The sequence below is a fragment of the Chamaea fasciata genome, unplaced genomic scaffold (assembly GCF_029207755.1).
Source record: "Chamaea fasciata isolate MVZ Bird 193981 ecotype frontalis unplaced genomic scaffold, bChaFas1.0.hap1 SCAF_3, whole genome shotgun sequence".
NCBI lineage: Eukaryota > Metazoa > Chordata > Aves > Passeriformes > Sylviidae > Chamaea > Chamaea fasciata.
Genome location: NW_027094088.1, coordinates 12,565,380 through 12,588,654, shown reverse-complemented (window position 1 = coordinate 12,588,654; position 23,275 = coordinate 12,565,380). Strand labels below are relative to the sequence as shown.

Genomic DNA, 23,275 nt, shown 5'->3' with positions numbered 1-23,275 from the left:
ATCCGCGGACGGCAGGGAGAAGGAATTCTGTTGACCTGAGATATTCTAGAATATGTGGTTTTATTGCATGGGTCGTGGGTAAAAAGGGCCTTGCCTTCAGCCACCAGCCTCGGCTGAAGGAAAGTCCCAAAGAGAGCGAGATGAAGAGCAAGGGGGTATGAGTTAAGAGAGAAGGGAGCCAGGTGGCAGGGGTCAGAGAGCAGGGGGAAGAGGCAAGAGAGCAGGGAATAGAGAGGTAGAAGTAAGAGCTAAAAGACGTAGAAGTAAGGGCTAGGAATAGAGGTTGAAGTAAGAGAGCAGGGAATAGAGCGGTAGAAGTAAGAGCCAGGAATAGAGCTAGGAAAAAAGAGCGAGGTCCTTGTTACAATGCATTATATCTTCTTTTGTGATGAATATTTTAATTTACAATGACCAACCAATACAAGACACAAAATCTTATAGAATTTACATATAGCCTATAAGAACTACTACATTACCATACTATGTTATATTTTAAACTCTAAAAACTGCTCTTTAGACTTTTCTGTTTTGCTACACTGACCTTTGGATCCCTTAGCCAGCAGAAAGGTATTGTTCAATCAAAAGGGATTCTTCTTCAGCTGGCTAGGCTATTGTTTTCAGATTATATAGTAACTAAGACTCGGTATCCTACAACTCAAAGTAAGCTTCGATTTCTATTTCGATTATAGGTTTCATATTTTCAGAATCTTTTGCTAAACAATCATATTTATAACGTTTCTCTGATTCATCTTCCCCAACACTTTACCAGACCAGGATCTGCAGTTCCAGCCTTGTAATAGCCAGGAGTGTCAAATCCCACAATCACCCACAGATCTCTGAGGCAGCAGGTACTTGGGAAGGGACCTGTTGTCAGCACTAATGAGGCAGAGAAGAAGAGTCACCATTTAGCTGAATTTGCACACACTGAGTAAAAAAGTCACATTACTAACCTTGAAGGAGAAGAAACTCACTTGCCTGGTCTCCTTAGGAGCCCAGCTTGATTAATCACTTATGGGTCTGCCTTACCACTCCACTACCATTTCCCATTTTTCAGTGTTCGTGCCTCTCCCAGAACTTACAGGCAAATGTGCCCTGTTGGCAGCAACCTATGCTTGGGGAACCTCCTGACACTGACAAGGTGGGTCAGCACCTTCTGCGGAGTTGCTGCAAGGTAGCCCTGCAGGAGGAAGCACAGCTTCTCCATACCATACTCATGCTGCCTTCAGGCTCAGCAGGACAGACTTGTTCAAGGCACAAAACAGCCCTAAACTCTGCTATTTAGTCCTGTCTGGTGTGAGTCACACAGAAATGAACTAAATACTCTTTTTTATTTCCTCCCTAAAATATCATTTTTTTTGCACTCTTCTTTTATGTAGCCATTATAAATAATATCAGAGAAAAATATCAGTAATTTCCAACAAATGTTTGACTCACTTTATCTAATGGCAGTTCCATGGGCATGTTGGAACTGGATGATCTTCCAGGTCCCCTTCCAACCCAAACCGTTCTTTGTTACTATGAGTAATGAAGCCATTCAATAAATCATAAAACCAATCTGTTTAAAAAAAAAAAAAATTGACAGGAAAATGACTAGAAGATTTTATTTTTTAGTGTCTTGCAGACTTGTGTGAATTATCCCAAAATCCTCCCAATAACTGAGCAGCAAATGTCTTTGGTCAGCAGTTTTCTTCATGACAAATTCATCCCAAATGTTTTCTGTGAAAACTGCAGGGTACAGAAGCTTTTCATGGATACTGCTGTGGAGGCTGTGCTCCATGCAAACAGCAGTTATGAGGAATCAGAGGGGGAAAGTGTTCAGCAGAGTACAATGCTGAGCAAATGATTCTGTCTGCTTTTCTGGCATCAGAGGTTCTTTGAAAATATCAGATGTACACAATGTGAAAGAGAAAAAGAGCAGTTTGAGAGTCAAGAAATTGCTCTGAAACTGATGGCCCAGTAAGATAAAATAATTGCTCAAACACAATAAAATAAGTGGAATACCAATGACTAAGAGCTACAGCCTTCTAGGTAAGCCCGTAAGTGGTTTACTCTTTTTTATGCTTATATGACCAAAAAAAAAAAAAATCATTTAATATGTAAGTAGACAAAGAAAGGCAGATTTTTGTTCACTTCTTTCACACACTCTTTTAAAGTAATGCATGACAAATTAGGCTGTTGAGCATAAAAGCTTCCTGTTTTCCGGAAGAAATCTCTGCCTCTCGTACAAGCAGCTTTTTCCAACAGAAGAGCATCCTCCATTCACCTGGAGATACAGCAAGGAGATGATGGCTCTCTTTTTCCTCTTTTTGCCCTGCTCAAGCAGGATTCAAGCCTTGAATCTGCTAAAAGAAAATAATTACGTTTGTGCTCCATTGATAAGCCTATTGCACTGTCAGGCAGCAGCTGGGAGGGTTAACCTCAATCTGAAATCACCTTTAACTCTTTGATAGAGAGGTGACACAGGCAGGAAGGTCACCACAAACACTGGGCCTGAAGAAGTGTTAGCTATGAAGGGACAGCATTTCTGAGTTACAAAAGTTTGCAGTAAGCCCAACTGCAAATGCACAGTGCCCCATGATGTCCTTAAAATTCTTTGCCCTGCAGATATTCCAGGCTCCATTGTTTTCTATTAGCAGTTCTTTCCTCCTGCATTCCTTTCCCAGTATAGATGAAGGTCAGAGGAGAGCAAGGTGACCAGAAGTTCAGAGCTCACCTCACTACATAGACGTAACCAAGGCATCAAAGCTCAAGGACAGCACCCACTTGGCCCTTGCAATATGTACCAGACCCCAAAATCAAATCAGACAGTGAGCTACTCCCTTCCAAACACATTTTATTCATCATTAAGTCTATTTCAAGCAATGCTGTGTGTCACCTGTCAGGGTAAATACAGACGAAACTTCCCAGATTTCAAATTCAAGTGGATGCATATTTCCCAAGCAGGGAGATATAAATGTAGTTTTGTGTTTGGGGCACTTCCCAGCCAAAATGCCCTGGGTTTAATGTGATGCACAATCACATCAGGGGACCAGAGGTACCCAGGTTGTCAGGCAGCTTCCAAGGTGTAGGTACCCATATAAGTCTGCGCACTTGCCATCTAAACTTCACACAGCAGCATCCTACCAAGGATGACAGGCAAATCCTTCACCTCCCTGTCCCTTTCTTCTTCTTCCCTGTTCACAGCAGCTCTTTGGGCTGCCACTGCCTATAAAAATTTCTACTCCTTATAACGGCTGTGTGAGAGGGAGGCTCAGATCTCCGGGCTCTCAGAGGAGAGAAGAGACACAAGAAGCAGCTGGTTTGGAGAGAAGAGCCCTCCAGCATGGGAGCTCCCAGCAGTAGGCAGAGATTTGACTCATTGGGTCCCTGCCACAGTTTGCCCTCTCTCAGCACTGCACACACACTGAGCTCAACGTGGGGCTTCCCACTGAGCTCAGCAAGCCTGTGCTTCTCATCTCCCAGCCCAGAAGTCTTTTCCATAGAAAGCAGGTCAAGGGAGAGATAAAAATCAGCACGGGGGAAAAATAAATAAATAAATAGATCTCACATCACTTTTCAAGACTGACCTAAATGAGATGAAGAATTAGGTTAGATCACAGATTTCAAGGATGTTTTTTTGCCACCACAAAAGGTCTAATATCTTAGCAAATTAAAGCAGACACAGCACCAGCAGGCCTTTGTTTTTCTTCCCGTGAGGGTTTTTTTGTTAACAGGCTGCAGCTAAGGTTACCAGATGACAGAAACCCCCATCTCCACATCCTCTGCAATGTCCTGAAGGTGTCACACCTTCACTTTGAATTAGCATCTTGCAACCAGGGATTCTTAGGTTCCCCTCCTTCAGGGGGGGCATCACACTCAAGCAGATTCTGTATTTAGAAGCAACCAACATCCCTGGCAGCTGGTATTGTGAATATTATTTAGAAATTCACACCATTTATTTACTTGTTCGTCTGTGACAGGCAGACCTAAAAGCAACTCAAATATTGATTCAGCTGGGACAGAGATGTGTCATCTTATTAAATATCCTCACAATCCTCTGCTCGAGGGGCCAGAGTTTAAACACATTTTGCAAACTTGGACAATCTAATTTTGAAAATTACCTGATTTATGCTTTAATTACTCTGCATTTGACCACACTATTTAAAAACAATTAAAAACAATTTCTTTTTAAAAACAATTTCCTGGCACTGGGATTTAGGGACACCAGAACAGGAAAACCTCACTCTAACACAAAGCTTGAGAAAAATCCCAGAGTCAGCATCTTTTTGCCTCCTATCCATAGAGAACAACTCCTGAGCCTGGAGCGTGCTCAGCTAAGGGTGACATGGCCCCAAGAGGCCCTGGGGAGCACTACAAGGTTGAGACCATGACAATACCCCAAAAAAGAGTGTACTCCCTTCCCTCAGGCCTCTTCTTGCCCAACACATTGAATTTCTGCACTCAGGGGAGAAAGGGGGGAAGCTTGACTTAGCCAAGCACAGGGATACAGCCATTTCAGCCTGGGGAACTGAAGGAAGCTAATTTGCTCTGCTAATAAACCAGGCTTATCAAGCTGGTGTTAAACCCTGAGTAACAGCCTCCCATTGTCTGGAAATTCTTCCAGCAGTACCCAGGCACCTGGGAAATTGCTTTCACGCCTCTGTACCCATCTTGGTCCTAGTTTCTGAGTGTATATCAAATAAAAAGGGTCCTTCAGCCTGCTGTTGCTGCTCCAAAGACCCTGGATCAAAAGGCTAATACTGGTATCTCCAGCAGTATTATTTGGGTCACAGAGTTAAAATAAATAGGGCCTTTCAGCTTGCCTGAAGTAGCAGAAACAGCACAATGCCTTATTTCCCAGCCTGGAGTAGTGGTTTTATAAAATGCCACTCAGCTCCAGAGGCACAGCATAAACATCCAGGCAACACAGTACAGGCATACTATAGGGACAAGCAATGTGATGCTTTAAAGGAAGAATTCCAGGAGCTATTTGAAAGAAGCTGTTCCAGCATCCCAGTCTGCTTTAGAGCTGGGGTTCGCAGGGAGCTGAAGCCATGTCAATACCATGGCATTACGTCTTTGGCTCCTGCCTCACAGCCCACACACTGGCTCCACATTCACTGTGTGCTCTGCCCCTCATTGATGAGGCTGAGGCCTCAGATGTATCACCCAGCCTCACAGCATAGTGCGACAAGTGCCTCATTGCCCCAGCACATGCCATGGCATGCCATCTCTTCTGCTGAGGCTCAGAAGGCTGTGGAACTATTTTAGTGGCCACTCAGTGCATTACTTAAGAGGTAAGGTGAGGAACAGTTTTGTTTTCTCATGAGCCAGAGTTGTCATGGTGAGATCTGTCCCATTGTTTAGCTGACACTGGCTTAAATTTGGCTCTTTTCCTGTACTGGGTGTCTCTTACTCATACTGAAAACACCACACAGAAATTCTCAGCAGTGAGCACAAAGTCAGTCTGATCATGCCAAAGGGTTCCAAACACTCAGTGCAGTGTGGGGCAACTCAGGGTTCCTCTGTTGCTGGGAGCTGCCATCACCTCCAGTACAAGAACAAGCCCTCACAGTTCTGTGCTCTGAGAAGCAGAGTGCCAGGCACGGTGCTGACAAGAAGAAGGCTCGTTACGAAGCAGCTCTGACAGTTGTTTTTAAGATAGTTACATCCTGAAAGAGAACACACCTTTGCAGATGGCTGGATATTGACACAGCCCAAGGCAGGAACAAGATGATCTACTGTGATTTGTCTGATCATATCAAGGGAGAGAATAAACAAAGATATGACTGTTTAATATGGTAGAAATTAGTACCTGTTAAATATGGTAGATAAACGTGTGGTGATTCCCTACCTGCCAATGCTGGATGCTTTTGCTGTAGGCTGACTGTACCTTTTCCTTTTGAACTGAATTCTCCTCTTTGCAAATGGAGCAGTGGAACGGCCCACAGAGCACATCCTTTTCATCCCTCACATGCACACAACAGTTGAAAAGCAATAAATCATAACAAAGCAGAGTCACTCAAAGGAAGTCTTCTATGGCACTGTCTACCAGCCCTCATTCCAGTCCCATCACACTCACTCCAAAACCCAACATAGACAGGACTATATGCAGGAAAAAAAAAAAAGAAAGAAATGGGGCTATCTGAGAGGGACAAGGACAAGCAACCGCTGAAATTAGTAAATGGGTGAAGAAGGAACCTCAAGGAACTTGGACTAAATGAAAACAATTCAATTCAATGACAAATTGCTAAGCCTTTCCCAGATTACATCTCACAAAACCAGGACAAAACTCAAACTTTACAAACTTCTTTGGAAGGAAAAATAATGCCCTTTTGGATGGATAAGAGGAATGAATAACCAGGGGTGGGATAAACAGAAGGACACCACAGACAAGGACTATTGTTGAGTCCCTCATTCTCCAATCCCCTGGCATAAACACACACACACACAAAGAAACCACAAACAAACAAACAAACAAAAAACCACCAAAACCAAACAGAAAGTGATAGTTTCTCCACTATTCCCCACCCCTTCCTGACCTGTAGTTAATAATTACTAAGCTAATTTCATGGATGGCTTGTCAAGATTGCTTTGCAAGACAAATGACTCTAGTGAGTTTTACACTACCAGGAATATTTACTGGATATGAAACAGACTACTCCTAACTCCCAGGAGGATCCAAGGGCCATCAGCAGGAAATGTACTTCCAGGAAAAACAGAGCAAAAGAGCAGCATCCCATAGAAACATTAGCACAGGCTTTCTAACAAGCATCCAGCAAATAACACACTTTAAAAAGGAAAACCATTACCCTAAGTGTATTTACATCTCTATCAGCAGAAATGCCTTGACCCAATGGATTAAACATCTAAGGAGCCTCTCCCAACTCTAGGGAGAAATGGGTCAGGCAATCTGTCACTCAAAATTATTCATGTTAGATGATGTTAATCCATTAGCACTGTCTTAAATCTGAGTTAAACTGAAAATATACTGCATCCAATGGTGTAGATGTCTTGAAACCATCAGAGGAGGAGTCTAAGCAAACAGTGTGCTGACTGATCAAATACATATGGAGAACGCAGCAAAATAAAGTACATATTAACTTAGGTAAATAACACTTTTGTCAAAATATCTCCTACAAATTTATGCAAGTCTAAATGGTGTTTACCCAAGAGTCCAAAATAACTCCCAAGCTACCAGAGTATTCTGCCCTTTCCCAGGTTAATTTAAGTTAAAGCATTCACAACTGTTGATCCATGCTGGTGGTGCACTACCATTTCCAAATAAAGGCCTCCATGGCTACAAAGGTAGTGCTGGATTCTTAGGGGATATTTACCCTGCCTGTCACATGTGGAAGTGACACTGAAATGGAGCACTTCATGTGCATCCTGTTATTCCCTGCATCCTGAAACCCTCAATATAACCGTTCTTCTGAGAGTTTCCTAATTGTATCACCTAAAATTTGGTTATTTTATGCTAAATGCTCATCTTTGCATCTTCGCTGCCTCTCTGTACCTCTTCTCTGCTCCCTGCTTTTGCAGCAAACACCATCCTATCAGCAGCAAATCTTGGGGTTATTTCCTTCCTCACACATTGCCAGCATCCCTGTAAAATTTCATAGTGTCAGCAAGGTTCAGAAGATATTATTTAGGAGCTGAAAAACAAGAAGTAACCTGTGCGACAGTGACTGAAGAAGGACAGCAAGAAACAACACTTTACTTGTTGCAGAAAACAGCAGACAAACAAACAAACAAGGAAGCTGGCAATAATCTGAAAGAGCCATTCCTTTGGGAATCAACCAAAACTGCTCATGTCAAGTGTTTGTAGCAACATAATCCAAAATTCCTTCCTTTTCACTGCCTTTGGCTTTTGTTGTTACTCCTTCCCTACAGAACCAGCTGCATAAGCAGTAATCTCTTGTACTCTACCTGTAGCTTGCTAACACAGCATTCAGTTCAAGCCCTAAGAGAAGTAGCCAGGAATTATTTGCAGAAGGGATTACATAGTACCATTGATAAGCAAAATGGCTTTGTTCCTTCCTTGCTCGTACTTATTTGGTTGAAATGCCTTTGGATGACACAAATACTTACTTATTCTATCAGACTCGCCAAAGGAGGGCCCATTGCTCTAGTTCAGATTGTGCAAAACAACCCAGAATTATTAACCAGAGCCTGTAATTGAAAACAAATCAAAGAACCAGTATAAAATACACCCACTGTATTACTAGCCAAATCAACACTTCTGCACTCAATATGCCCTACTTTTCCACCTGACTTCAAATACAGTTCCTTCACTCTGCTCAAGCGCTGTTTCTTTCAAACAGCTTCACGCTGAATCTTTTTCTGCCTGGTCCCAGCACTTACCTTCCTGACACTCTTGGTGCCAGTCAGGGAGTTTGGTGGCTGCAGCCAGCAGCTGACCCACAGGAGCTAGGCAAGGTGGTACTTGGGAGTTGGACAGTATGAGACCCCTGCTCCCTGTGTACCACATAGGGAGAAAGAGCCTATGTCTCTTTTGGCCTTTATAAATTAATTGTCTTTCCCTAAATGCAATCAGAAAATCAATCACAATTAATTGACCTAATGAAAGCATTGCCCTACATACATGCACAGACACACAGAGCATAATTAAACAATCTCAGAGCCCTGAGTGCACTCAAAGGCTCTCAATCACCCTGATCATCCTCACCTGGGACCTCCAGCCAAACCTTTGGCCACAGTGCAGGAGCTCTGGATAAACAGGTGCTGCACTCCCACTCCTCCCCTGAGCAATGTAATTGTTTTCATACCTGTCTCCTAGCATAGACTCTGGCCTTATCTTGTAGTCATCCATCTCCCCACCCCCACCCTGCTGCTCCTGTCCTCTCCTGGCATGGATGGCCCTCAGTGTGGTTCCTCTTTGCCTGTGAGCTGCTGGACCCTGTTACCAGCTCCCTGCTTTGGTAGCCCAAACCCTGTGAGGCTGCTCTCTGGGGGTTCTGGGGTCTCACTTGGCTCCCAGCTCACCCCACGCCTTATGAAGGAGCTCCCTCACAGGCAATGCCAGAGAAGTGCCTCAAAGTCAGCAGTGAAATTTCCAGAAAATTCTATTCCCTTTGCAGAAGAAAACGTCCCCAGATTTTACATCGCCTACAGAGATTATAACCCCTTCCTCCAGAGGTCTTAGTTCAACCCTTGTGCAGGATTCAGGTATGCTGCACTTAAACCTAAGCCTAATTTCAGGAAGTAAATTAATCTGACCTTTGAAAAAGATAGAAACCTCCTTTGTCCCCAACAGGATGTGACTAGATGTTTCAACAGCACAAGCACGATACATAATCTGCATTTCACAGCAGATAAGCAATTTGTATATAGACCAGTGTCCTGGGTTGAAGTATATTCTATCACCATCTTCATGAACTGTTGAAACCAGGTGAGGCAGTGCTCCCTGCCTCCTCCACTCTGGCTTATCTTCTGTTAATGGGCCATCAGCACCTTTGCTACACAGCTCACAGATAACCCCCTCCTGGACTACCTCCTGTTAATGGGCCCATCAGGCCTTATCACATGACTCACCATCCCATTGTGGGATGCTCCGCCCAGAGGGAGAAACCAAGCATTCCAGCCTGGATATAAGCTGAGACTCTGAACACCAGAGGGGCGCTTACCCACTGGATTCCCAGAGGACCCGAGCTACCAGACCTTTCTACAGGATCACTGCTTCAGGAAGACCACCTCATCTGGACTGCTTCCATCACTCTGCTCAGGTTGTATTCTGACTCTGTCAGTGGTCTTTTGTATTATTGCATTGATTTTATTTTACTTTCTTTCCTTTTTTTCTTTTTCCTATTAAATTGTATCTCTGACTTGGAGCCTCTCATTTGTTTTGCCTTCAAACTACTACATTTTTGGCGCCCAACGTGGGGCACAAGGCACTGAGAAAAGTCAGAATTACAATTTTGTATTGAAGAAGACACCTGTTCGCTATGATGCTCAACATGCTTACATGTGTCTTATATCTATCTCTCTATATTTTTCCACAACTGGGGTACTATCTGCCAGTCTTAATGCTCCTGTGTAGACCAGGGTATGGTACTAAAATTGCTTTAGTAGTCTATTATGTCCATTGCTTGATAAACTCTGAGGCAATGAACATTATTCAGAATATACACCCAGTTTTGTTTTCTTGTTCTGGTCTAGGATGCTACATCTGGGGCCTCAACAATCTCACCCAGCCCCTGTGGGGAGGGGTGAAGAATGATTTTTTCCAGCTTTTCAGGCATGACACAGCAGTTTTTGAAAATATGGAATACCCTCTGTATGCCAAGGACAGCATGATGTTGTTGTTAGTCCTGCTTTGTCTTCTCTGCACGGCCCGCACCATGCTTAGAATCAAAACACTACATGGTGTGATACAGCGTGTTCTGAAGGAAGAGGAAGAGGGAAAAAGAAGCAGAGCAACGATATTAGTGTCTACACAGAGTGTCACAGAGGTGAAAGGAACCAAAGGCAAGGCAACAGTGTCCTCATCTACACAGACCGTCACAGAGGAGAAAGAAGCCAAAAGTGAGGCAACAGTGTCCACATCTACGCAGACTGTCACAGAGGAGAAAGGGACTAAGGGTGCCATCAGCATCTCCACACAAACCATCACCGAACCAGAACAGCCTAAACCAGTAGCAGTTGCCCCCGTTCAGAAGAAGAAATCAAGGACCAAATCAGTCCGCATAGTGACCGATGAGGGTGCAGCAGGACCTTCACAATCAGCAGAAGAGACAGAGCCAGAAATCATCACTCGCTCTCTATCTCTGGGTGAGCTGCGTGACCTGCGAAGGGAATTCACCCGCCAGACCAACGAGTCCATCCTGACCTGGCTGCTCCGCATCTGGGACGCTGCAGCCAATGACACCATTCTGGATGGAAGTGAGGCCAGGCAACTGGGATCGTTGTCCCGGGATGTGGTCATTGACCAGGGGATTGGGAAAAGCCAAGAACCTCTCAGCCTCTGGCAGCGACTGCTAACAAGTGTGAAGGATAGATACCTTTGTAAAGAAGACCTCCAAGTGCATCAAGGAAAATGGAACACAATAGAACAAGGTATCCGATGCCTGAGGGAATTGGCTGTGTTGGAAATCATTTTTTCAGAAGATGAGAGATTTCCTAAAAACCCAGATGGTGTCCAGTGCACATCACGGATGTGGTTGAGATTTGCACGGCTTGGACCCGAGATGTACTCACGTTACCTGGCAACACTGCAATGGAGGGAAGGTGAGGACAGGGTAGGTGTCTTGGCTAATAAACTAAGAATTTACGAGGACACTGTCACTGCTCCAGTTCGTACCCATGTCTCATCTGTGGAAACAAGACTGGCTGAGCAAGTCCGGAACTTGATTGAAGAAGGCCATCAGAAACTGAAAAAAGAACTTAAGGAAGAAATTTACCATATCCAGCCAGAGCCAATGAGAGTCTCTGCCATTAGGAGCAGGCGCTCCCCAGCCAGGGAGAGAGGATACACACCCCGAGGTAACCTCTGGTCTTTTCTTCGGGAGCATGGAGAAGACATGAGGAAGTGGGATGGAAAACCCACCTCCTCCTTAGCAGCCCGGATACGTGAACTGAAAAGAGAAACACCTACCACAAAGAGCCCATCTAGAATCAATGTTGCTCCGGTCTCTCGTGCACAGAACTCCAGACGGTACAGGAATGACGATATGACTGATCCTCTTGAAGGAACCTCAGAAACATATTTACAAGAAGAGAGCAATGTATGCCATGACCAGGAATAGGGGGGCCCTGCCTCTAGCCAGGTAGAGGAAAGGGACAATCGGATCTACTGGACTGTGTGGATCCGATGGCCTGGAACATCTGACCCACAAAGATATACGGCTCTGGTTGATACCGGTGCTCAGTGTACTCTGATGCCATCAAGGTACGTGGGAGCAGAACCCATTTCCATTTCTGGGGTGACAGGAGGATCCCAGGAGCTGACTGTACTGGAAGCTGAAGTAAGTCTAACTGGGAAAGAATGGCAGAAACACCCCATTGTGACTGGTCCAGAGGCCCCATGCATTTTGGGCATAGACTATCTCAGAAATGGGTATTTCAAAGACCCAAGAGGATACCGCTGGGTTTTTGGCATAGCTGCTCTAGAGACAGAAGGCATCAGACAACTGAGTACCTTGCCTGGACTCTCAGACGACCCCTCTGCTGTGGGACTACTGAAAGTTGAAGAACAACAGGTGCCGATTGCCCGAGCAACAGTGCACCGTCGGCAATATCGCACCGACAGAGACTCTGTGGTCCCCATCCATAAGATGATTCGTGAGCTGGAGAGCCAAGGGGTGGTAAGCAAGGCTCGTTCACCCTTTAATAGCCCTATATGGCCCGTGCGTAAGTCCAGCGGAGAATGGAGACTGACAGTGGATTACCGTGGCCTGAATGAAGTCACACCACCACTGAGCGCTGCCGTACCAGACATGTTGGAGCTTCAGTATGAGCTGGAATCCAAGGCAGCAAAATGGTATGCGACCATTGATATTGCAAATGCCTTTTTCTCCATTCCTCTGGCAGCAGAATGCAGGCCTCAGTTTGCCTTCACCTGGAGGGGCGTGCAGTACACCTGGAACCGACTGCCCCAGGGGTGGAAGCACAGTCCCACCATTTGCCATGGACTGATCCAGGCTGCACTGGAAAAGGGTGAGGCTCCAGAACACCTGCAATACATTGACGACATTATCGTGTGGGGAAACACCGCAACAGAAGTCTTTGAGAAGGGAGAGAAGATCATTCAGATTCTCCTGAAGGCCGGCTTCGCCATCAAGAGGAGCAAAGTCAAGGGACCTGCTCGAGAGATCCAGTTCCTGGGAGTGAAGTGGCAAGATGGACGGCGTCAGATTCCCACTGAAGTCATCAATAAGATCACTGCAATGTCTCCACCGACCAACAAGAAGGAAACACAAGCTTTCCTAGGTGCCATAGGCTTCTGGAGGATGCACATTCCCGAGTATAGCCAAATTGTGAGCCCTCTCTACCTGGTCACCCGCAAGAAGAACGATTTCCACTGGGGCCCAGAACAGCAGCAAGCTTTCGCCCAGATCAAGCAGGAAATCGCTCATGCGGTAGCCCTTGGCCCAGTCAGGACGGGATCAGAGGTGAAGAATGTGCTTTACTCTGCAGCCGGGAGCCATGGTCTGTCATGGAGCCTTTGGCAGAAGGTGCCGGGTGAGACTCGGGGACGACCACTGGGATTCTGGAGCCGAAGCTACAGAGGATCCGAAGCCAACTACACTCCCACAGAGAAGGAAATCTTAGCCGCCTATGAAGGAGTCCAAGCTGCCTCAGAGGTGATTGGTACTGAAGCACAGCTGCTTCTGGCACCTCGACTACCGGTGCTGGGGTGGATGTTCAAGGGAAAGGTTCCTACCACACATCACGCCATCGACACCACGTGGAGCAAATGGATCGCCCTGATCACGCAGCGCGCCCGTATTGGAAACCTGAATCGCCCTGGGATTCTGGAAATTATAACAAACTGGCCTGAAGGTGAGACCTTTGGATTATCCTCTGAAGAAGAGGAGGAGCAAGTGACACGGGCCGAGGAAGCCCCACCATATAACGAGCTACCAGAGAGTGAGAGACGATATGCCCTTTTCACCGACGGTTCCTGCCGAATTGTAGGTGCTAACCGGAAATGGAAAGCTGCTGTATGGAGCCCCACACGACGAGTTGCACAGGCTACCGAGGGAGAAGGTGGATCGAGTCAGGTCGCAGAGCTTAAAGCTGTCCAGCTGGCTTTGGATATTGCTGAACAAGAGAAGTGGCCAAGGCTCTATCTCTACACTGACTCATGGATGGTAGCTAATGCTCTGTGGGGATGGCTGGACCGCTGGAGAAAGGCCAACTGGCAGCGCAGAGGGAAACCCATCTGGGCTGCTGAGATTTGGCAGGACATCGCCACCCGAGTAGAAAGGCTGACCGTGAAGGTTCGACACGTGGATGCGCATGTACCCAAGAGTCGGGCTAATGAAGAACATCATAACAACGAGCAGGTGGATCGAGCTGCCAAGGTGAAAGTATCTCAGGTTGATCTAGACTGGCAGCACAAAGGAGAATTGTTCCTAGCTCGTTGGGCTCATGATGCCTCTGGTCATCAAGGGAGAGATGCAACATATCGATGGGCTCGTGACCGAGGGGTGGACATTACTATGGACAGCATCTCCCAGGCTATCCATGACTGCGAGACCTGTGCTGCAATCAAACAGGCCAAGCGAGTGAAGCCTCTGTGGTATGGCGGACGATGGTCAAAGTATAGGTATGGGGAAGCCTGGCAAATTGACTACATCACCCTTCCCCAAACCCGCCAAGGCAAGCGCTACATGCTCACCATGGTGGAAGCAACCACTGGATGGCTGGAGACCTACCCTGTGCCTCATGCTACTGCCCGGAACACCATCTTGGGCCTGGAAAAGCAGGTCCTGTGGAGATATGGCACCCCTGAGAGAATTGAGTCAGACAACGGGACTCATTTCAAGAATGGCCTCATAAGCACTTGGGCCAGAGAACACAGAATCGAATGGATATACCATATCCCATACCATGCACCAGCTGCCGGGAAGGTGGAACGCTGCAATGGACTGCTTAAAACTACCCTTAAGGCACTTGGTGGAGGGACCTTCAAAAATTGGGACCAGAACTTAGCGAAGGCCACCTGGATGGTCAATACCCGAGGGTCCATCAATCGAGCTGGTCCTGCCCAGTCTGAATCCTTGCATACAGTGGATGGAGATAGGGTCCCTGTGGTACACATGAGAGGTATGTTAGGAAAGACTGTTTGGATTAATCCCACCTCGGGCAAGGGCAAACCCATCCGTGGGGTTGTCTTTGCACAAGGACCTGGTTACACTTGGTGGGTGATGCAAAAGGATGGGGACACCCACTGTGTACCACAAGGAGACCTTATTTTAAGTGAGAACTGTGTGTAGGATTTCATTATATATATATGTGTGTGTGTGTGTAGTTTAAGGAAGGTATTGATTTGGGATGATGTAGATGGTAATAGAATAAGGGGTGGATAATGTCCTGGGTTGAAGTATATTCTATCACCATCTTCATGAACTGTTGAAACCAGGTGAGGCAGTGCTCCCTGCCTCCTCCACTCTGGCTTATCTTCTGTTAATGGGCCATCAGCACCTTTGCTACACAGCTCACAGATAACCCCCTCCTGGACTACCTCCTGTTAATGGGCCCATCAGGCCTTATCACATGACTCACCATCCCATTGTGGGATGCTCCGCCCAGAGGGAGAAACCAAGCATTCCAGCCTGGATATAAGCTGAGACTCTGAACACCAGAGGGGCGCTTACCCACTGGATTCCCAGAGGACCCGAGCTACCAGACCTTTCTACAGGATCACTGCTTCAGGAAGACCACCTCATCTGGACTGCTTCCATCACTCTGCTCAGGTTGTATTCTGACTCTGTCAGTGGTCTTTTGTATTATTGCATTGATTTTATTTTACTTTCTTTCCTTTTTTTCTTTTTCCTATTAAATTGTATCTCTGACTTGGAGCCTCTCATTTGTTTTGCCTTCAAACTACTACAACCAGCAAGCAGCATTACCAGGAGTGTGATATAAACTATCCTTCCCTGACTTAAAAAAAAAAAAAATCAGTTCAGCTAACTTTCCCTGCACTTAGCAATGGTTTTTTGCATGTATCATTAGGAAAAGCGAGAAGGAGGCTAACTATCCACTGGAAAAAACTTGTCCCAAGGAAGGGCCCAAATTAGGGTCAGGACCAGAGAGTTGTGGCTTCTTGAAAGGCAAATTCAGTTAAATGAAGTTACTGTGCTTCAGATGCAACAGGAAGACATTGATGGAAGTAAGGAGTAAATGAGGTGGATCAGAAGTTCTTTTCACATAAAACCTGTTCCACCACTGCAAAAAATAAAATGTAGCAGCTGTAGCATTTAAAACAGAAGTTATTTCCTAGAGTATAAGAAAGATAATTGTAACTTCAGAACTTCTGTAAAAAAAACTAGATCATCTAATTAGTGCAGACAAAAGGTTTACTGCTACTTACACTAATATAGCCCCTGGAAACATAAAATACAAGATAATGAAAATTCAGAGACTACAATTTGGGAATCAGATATTAATCTCATTGCTAACTAAAAGAAACTTCTAAGCCCATCCCACTTTTGAGGGGGCTTTTGGGAAACACAAAGCAACGCCTGAGGGAAAGAAGGGCTGTGGCAAATCACTCAGGAGGTCAGATGGATTTAGAGGAGTAGTTTTTAATCACTGATTGCCACTCCATTACCCACACAAGTCAAAGATTTACTACAGCATCCTCTCACCCCAGACATTTGTTCCAGCATAGTCAGGACACAGACTGACCTGAAACCATCCCACCTCTACTGGCTGCCGCCAGACACCAGCACAACTTCCCATAGGAGATACACACTCATGCAGACTCTGCAGCACTCCAGCAATTCTTTCTTGCTTCTTCCTCTGTTTCCCTCTTTAAAATTTCAAAGAGTAGCTGGGCTAACCAACAGCGGATTTATTGCCCTGGCTAGGAAAGCCTGCAGTGGTCTCAGGGACAGGGTGGAGCTGTGCCTCTGGCACACCAGCACTGCTGCCATGCTTTGGGGAAGCTGCCAAGAGCCCTGGACAGAAGCTCCTTTCTCTCTCCCTCTTCTTCCACTGGTTTCTCCTGAGATTTTATCTACTGGTTCACTTTCTCTTGAGTGCCTCTGCAGACAAAGCTTACACATAACCATATATATCAAAATACATCAAACTAGGACATCAAAAGCTGTCAAACATACTTCCCTTCTTTGCCCCATGTAAAAATTCTCTTCTGCTCTCAAGCAATTCAATTTTTTCCTTTTCTATAGCTAATAATAGCGATTTTCTTTCAAGCAGAAGCCATGGGGCCAGGCAAGAAAACACATGCTCTCTTTAAATCCCAGGCAGTACTTTGCGGTTAGCACCATACAGTGACCTGTCCATTGGCCAGAGACAAACCAGACTTCAAACTCTTCACACACCTCAAGTTACACCCACCCACTTCTTAAAACAGCTCATATATGCAATTGCTCCCTATATGGACTCTCATTTCCTACTGGCACTCACTCCCTATTTTTGTCCTTGTTACAAAGAAAAGGGTTTAAAACACTGAAAGACTTTCAAAGGTATTTGACAGAGCTAAAAAGAAATGACAGGAACACCCATCCTGCCCATGACAGAGGGGTTGGTACTAAATGATCTTTAAGGTCCCTTCCAACTCTAACCATTCTATGAATCTATGGTTAGGATTGCACCAATTGTATGTTCATTAGCCCATTTGGGGGGGGGGGGGGGGAGGGCGGGGGTCTATCCTTGTCCAAAACCAGAAGTAAACATTTACAGTAACTGCTTTCAGAAAGATTCTCATTTACTGACAACATTTAATATTCATGTAATGAATTATCTTCAAATCTGAATGCAGAACTTAAAAAAAAAAAAAACACCTTGAAATGGGTGAGATTACACAGCACAATCTGGCTCACTCATTCCCTCTTTATTACTGTGAAATTTATATCCTTGTCTCAGTTGGTACCTGATGTCATTAAGATATTGAGAAACACTGGACTGTACCAGAACACCACTTTTTTATGACCTGTGGGTTTTTCTTGACCTGTCATTGTTTTCCTACAAAGTAATGTCCAAATGGCATCTCTGGCATTTCAAAGTGACAGCAAGCAGGCTGAGTAAAGTGCAATCTCTGGAGGGAAATAAAAAAAGAAACCAGCAACAGGAAAAGAAGGAATTTGTTTACTGCAGGGTAATGAATTCTCAGAGCTGGGCTAAGCAGACAAACTCTTACAATGAGAATCTGAGAGTTCTCACTTGAAGGTTTGGCTGCTGAACAGTAATAGAGGGGGGTCCCATTAAGTCATTTTGTGTAAGGAAAGAAAAGGTGAAAAGAGAACTACAAAAATCCATCTGGGAAGGATATCTACCCCTTATTATGAATACTACTATCAAGTTTTCCAGCTAAACCTGGAATGGATCAGCCATAAAAGTCAGCTCTCTGTTTACAAATGAAAATAATCACACAAAGTAAAGCAGTGCCTATACCAAGAAACCTCCCAGATGCTGGAAACCTGCAGGAGCTATGACACCAGACACAAAATAACTTCCAGCATTCTGATATCTCATTTCAACAGGACATAAACTAATGACAGTGGGAAAATACGCTAAGTGAAAAAAATTATACTTTGCTGCTCAGCAAGAATTTCTGAAGATCTGAAGTGCAGAAGTCTCTGGGCTATTATTTAGATACAGTGGATAAGGTTGTGCAAGGCAGCTTTGCACTCTGTGAAAGAAGTGATTTCTGAACTAAAAAAGGAGCTAATTCTGTGGAATGCTGAAAGCCACAGCAATCCCTGTACATTAAAATGAGATGGATATAGTGGATTTCACAGTGGGAACAGAGTACAGCACCACAGAATCACAGATCAGGCTGCTATGTAAAGTCACTGGTAAATAGAGCACTTCATCTTTATTGCAGAGGGAGTGGATCCACACAATTAAATGTCATTTTAGGAAAAGCACCCTCCTCCTCCCTGCCAGTTTTAGGCTGGCATTTGACTTGACATGAAAACAAGGAATGTAGGCACTGGCAGCCAGAGTTCACCTTGCACTTTCAAGCAAGGACCTGGTCTGCTCCTGCCCCAACACAAATGGGGAGCATATCCACTAAAAACAACCGGAACTGGGAAAACTGGAGGGAAAGCAGTTCTGTTTCCTGTACATTTCAAGAGCACAGATTGCCAAGCCACCTGATAATAAATTACCCCACTCCAGCTTCAGGGGGCTTGCAGACAAATTGCATTTCTTCTGATTTACTCTTTTATAAGAAAATCATCATGCCTCCTGGAGGTGCAGATATTGCTGTATCAGCCTGCAAGATTACAAAGGGAGCACTCACTGAAAAGCATTTTTAGCAATGGATTTTCACATGTGGAGAGATTTGCAGAAATGCTGACTCCTCACTCAATTTTATCTTTTCCTCCCCAGTACACACAGCAGACACACATCAAAACATCCCTTGAGCTAAAACATCGTGGAGTGAACTTAGAATAAACTGAAATAAATAAAAATTAATTAATTTAATTTAAAAATGAAATATTATTCTAACTGAAGGGTTCCATTTCAATTCCCACTCCAAGACAGTCCCCACAGCCTCTCCCCTGATATGCCCTTCAACAGCCTCACAGAGGGGAGTCTCCACCAAATCACTGATTGCTGATGGAAAAACTGCTCTGAGAGTCAAGCCTGGGGTCTCCTGCTAATTCTCAGCTCAAATAGTGTCTGTTTATGAGGATCACCCTTCACAAAAGATACACACTAATGAGAAAGCATCCAGAGACTCCAACTAAAGAAAGATCAAGGTTTTAGGAAACATGATCTCATAGGATTAATCAGAGAATTAATGGACTTGGCTTTTAATGTCAGGAAGGTAGAAGAGCTGTGAAAGAGCATTCCAGTATTCAAAAGGATATTGCAAAGGAAAATGGGATAAATTTCTCCCTGTATTCCATGATGAGCACAGAGAGTCGACAGGGATGATAGGAGCAAGCTTTACGCCCAGGAGGAGAAGGCAGAGCTGCACAGTCAGAGGCTGGTAAAGATAACACAACCACAGTAATCACAGACCAACTGGATGCCAAGAATTCATAAAAAGAAACAAGCTGTCAAAGGAACCCAAGTAATATTTGCTCTTGTTCATTCCCATCACCTTAGCCTGCATGAAGCCTTCTGAACTGGCCATTTATGCTAAATCCAATCTCTCAGGAATTAAGGGAATTTTATTCCACAGCTTTACACCAACTCTTTCTATCAACTAAGCCTCCCTCCAAGCCTCCTGATAATTGTTGCATGCTCAGAGTCCCAAGGAGTTAATCCCAGCACTGGTAGTACTGAGGTACATAGAGGTAATAGAGGTTGGAGAGAAGTAATTCAAAAGACTAAGTTACTGGTGAGGTTTTAAAGACCATTTTCTACTAATTGTATCTAAATTTTACACAGTGCCTACATAGGCATTGTAAAAATACCCTTGAAAAGGACTGCAACTTACTTTAACATTATGGCATCGTGGATTTTCCTCACCCTCCCTCAGAGCATTGGAACTTTTCTGTAAATTTCCTAATTTATTTTGCATATTAATTTGGGCCTGCAAATATGGATCTAGAGGCTAATTCTCCCTATTCTAGCACTCTAATTATACTCAAGGAAAAGCAGCAGCTGAGGACAGCATACTGCTGCACTGCCAGGGCAGTGTCCACCATCACTGAGAACAGAAGCTAATGCACTGTAGCTGCCAGGATGTATGGGATCTGACAGGTCTAACAGACCCCCAAAAACCCACAGGAGAAGGCCCTGCAAGGGAAATGGCAGGTCCAGATATTTTAATCTTTTGATCTCTAGACATTTCAAGACTTGGAATAATTCATGGAGAAGAGGCAAATGCTGTTAAGTACCCCAAACAGTTTGCCTGACATAATTTAAGGGGGAAAAAAAAATCCAGACATTTCTGGCTGCTGTGGGGGCAAACTACTAGAAAATAAGTGTTAAATCAATATAAATGCTCACTTCAAGTATAATCCAGCATTTACTAACAGCTAACAAACAGATCTTACATCAGTCGACATTGTTCTGATTCAGCATAAACATCCAGCAATCAATACCTCCCTTCGTGACAACCTAGCAATTCAAAAGTTGCATTTGAATGCTGCCCACTTCTAGGCATTGTGAAATCTGACTCTGGTTCATAGAAGTCATCACTTTTTAGGCCAGCTGTCCTTCTCTGTGGGCAATGGAGATCAACAACTCATTTGTACCCACACCAGACCAAGGGTTATTCAGAGCTCCTTTTATTTCCTCTACCATCCTAAAGCTTGTAATGCAATTACATAAGGTTGCACATTATTGTTGATACTACTACTTTGTAAATGCAAACTGGTCAGACTCAATTATCCTCTAAGTCCTGAACTTGCAAACAATGAGGAACAAGTGCTCCATTCTCAGAAGAGAAAAAAAAATGTAAATGGACAGGCACAGTTTTGAAGGTCAGTGGAAGTTCTTTCCACCTTGCTCCAAACTGTGCAACACACGTAAGACTGCAAAATTCACTGCTGCTGGGAAGAGGGGGAAAAAGACCCCTGCATGATGCTGTAACTAGGGACAAAAGTGCTCCTCAGAATAAATGCCCTAACAGACACCAGAGGAACCATGAGTGTAGAACTCACACTTGTTCGGACACCATCTGCCAAGTTATTAAAAATGCAATTTCAGGCAGAAAAAGAAGCATAACAAATTCAGGAACCTGCCAAGCACAAGGGTTCTGAAATCCTAGGTCTAAGAGGCTAGGAAGAAAAGAACTGACAAGATGAGAAACATGTTTCTTGCCACAGATGGTCACCCCATAAATGTCTACAGTTCAAAGAAGATAAGCCAGTATAAACAAGAGAGCATACTTGTACTTTTAAAAATCAGCACAATAGTTGGGTTTGAAGGACTTGTACTTCAAAATTATTTACTGCATGCTCTTTTCCTGTATAGAATGTCATTATATAGAATATATCTGTCATTCAGTAAATATTTTAGTCCATAAACACATCCAAGAATTTACTCATGGCTGCTCCTGGCCACTCTCACAGGAAGTTGTGTTCCTCAGAGACAACTCCACCCTGCACTTGAGACAAACGGTCAGTGTAAGGCACCACCAGCATCCCTGATTTCTACATATTTAAAACTCAGTCCAAGACATCGAGCAATGAGCTTCAGAAAGCAAACACAGCCCTGTTACAACTCTCCCTTCCTATTATTTGGGATTTAGAAATGATTCAGATTAAAATTTTCTTGTGAGTGATTAAGCCAGAGGATAAAATGCCAACAGGCATTTTACAGAAACTGGTACCTCTGAAAGCCAGATATACAACAGGATGTCTGTCCTATGCTAAGGCTACTCTGGGCTGAGAGTTAACTGCACAGCAATTTCCAAAGCAAGAGTGGCTAGGCCAAAAAAAAAACAAAAACAAAAACAGGAAAAAAAAAAAAAAACCACCCTTAAAAAAGAAGCTACAGACCCCAAAATACATCTTCCCTGTACAAGGTATTGGACACGGGTGCATTTACTAACATGCCAGAGTAGTTTTGTCCCATGACTCTCATATAAAGATGTCTGCGGAGATTATTCTTCATTCTGTTTCCATCCTAAATCTCTTGGGAGGTTTCTTCCCCCTGCCCTGCACCCCACCCCCCCTAACCTTGTGTAGCAGAAACTGCTAAGAAAATAAACCTTATTCATTAAATTGGTATTTGAGCAATTGAGACAGGACTGTGGCTTTTGACGAACTCCAGGACTGTCCATAAGGCTTTTAATTAATCAGTCAATCACTAATCCATGTAACCTGAACAACAGATTCAGCACACAGCAGCAGCACCCTTAGAGAAAAGAGACAAAACAATGAGAGGAGCTCATTTGCTCACACTCCCCCTGCCTGGTGAAGCTGTTCTCCATACCCTTCCCAGGTATATCCTGAGTAATAACCCTGTGCTCCTTGAAAAATGAGCGGGTACCAGGCTTCATACTGAGATAAGGCTGCACATTAAATTAGAGCACAGGGATTTGGTGCTAAACTGTCTCATCACCTGGTGGCTTAGCTGACCTCAGAACCTCAGCTTTCTGGGCTCAGAGATAAATGACTTTAAATGTTTCACCCAGATTCCTTTCCAAGGCATGCCAGAGCACATTTCACCGGCGTCACCTGCCTTTTCAGGTACCTCAGCAAGAAATTGGATAATGCAGTGAGCCAACTACAGTCTGCTGCAAATGACAAACATTATACTGTCGGAGCACCTTCTCTATTACTTTCATCAGCGAATGAGTGGCTTTTGCTCTAAAATTGCAGAGTAGTCAAGGCCCAGCACAGTGCCATAAGTTGTGTCTCTTCAGAGTAGACACAGCTTTTTTTTGTTATTATTTCCAAACATCCTGTCACTGCAGCAGGATCTTGCAGTGTTCAGGAGTGAAGTTTCAGAGCATTGGTGCAGGACTCTTACATGTTGCCGAGGCTTTTCAGAGTATCTGAACTACCTCACTCCTGCTTGAAAAACGTCAGCTTTGACTCAGTCTGCAGAGGCAGCCAAGCTCAGCCAACATAACTGTTGGGGGTTAGGTTTGTTCCTTCTTTCTCTAAAGAATTTTTTCCCCACAAGTTACCAAGGAGACCAAGTGTTGGATACTTGAGAGTACTTAACCGAAACA

The 23,275-nt window shown here is 44.5% G+C and overlaps 1 long non-coding RNA gene across 1 annotated transcript; it reads right to left on the bottom strand.

Annotated features, from left to right (window-relative positions):
- Nucleotides 1–400: 400 nt before the first annotated feature.
- Nucleotides 401–8,504, bottom strand: LOC136287601 (uncharacterized). The gene is made up of 4 exons (XR_010720190.1): nucleotides 8,344–8,504; nucleotides 8,071–8,151; nucleotides 1,435–1,555; nucleotides 401–876 (listed from the first exon to the last, which is right to left on the bottom strand). It is a non-coding gene; the product is annotated as an uncharacterized lncRNA (long non-coding RNA).
- Nucleotides 8,505–23,275: the final 14,771 nt, after the last annotated feature.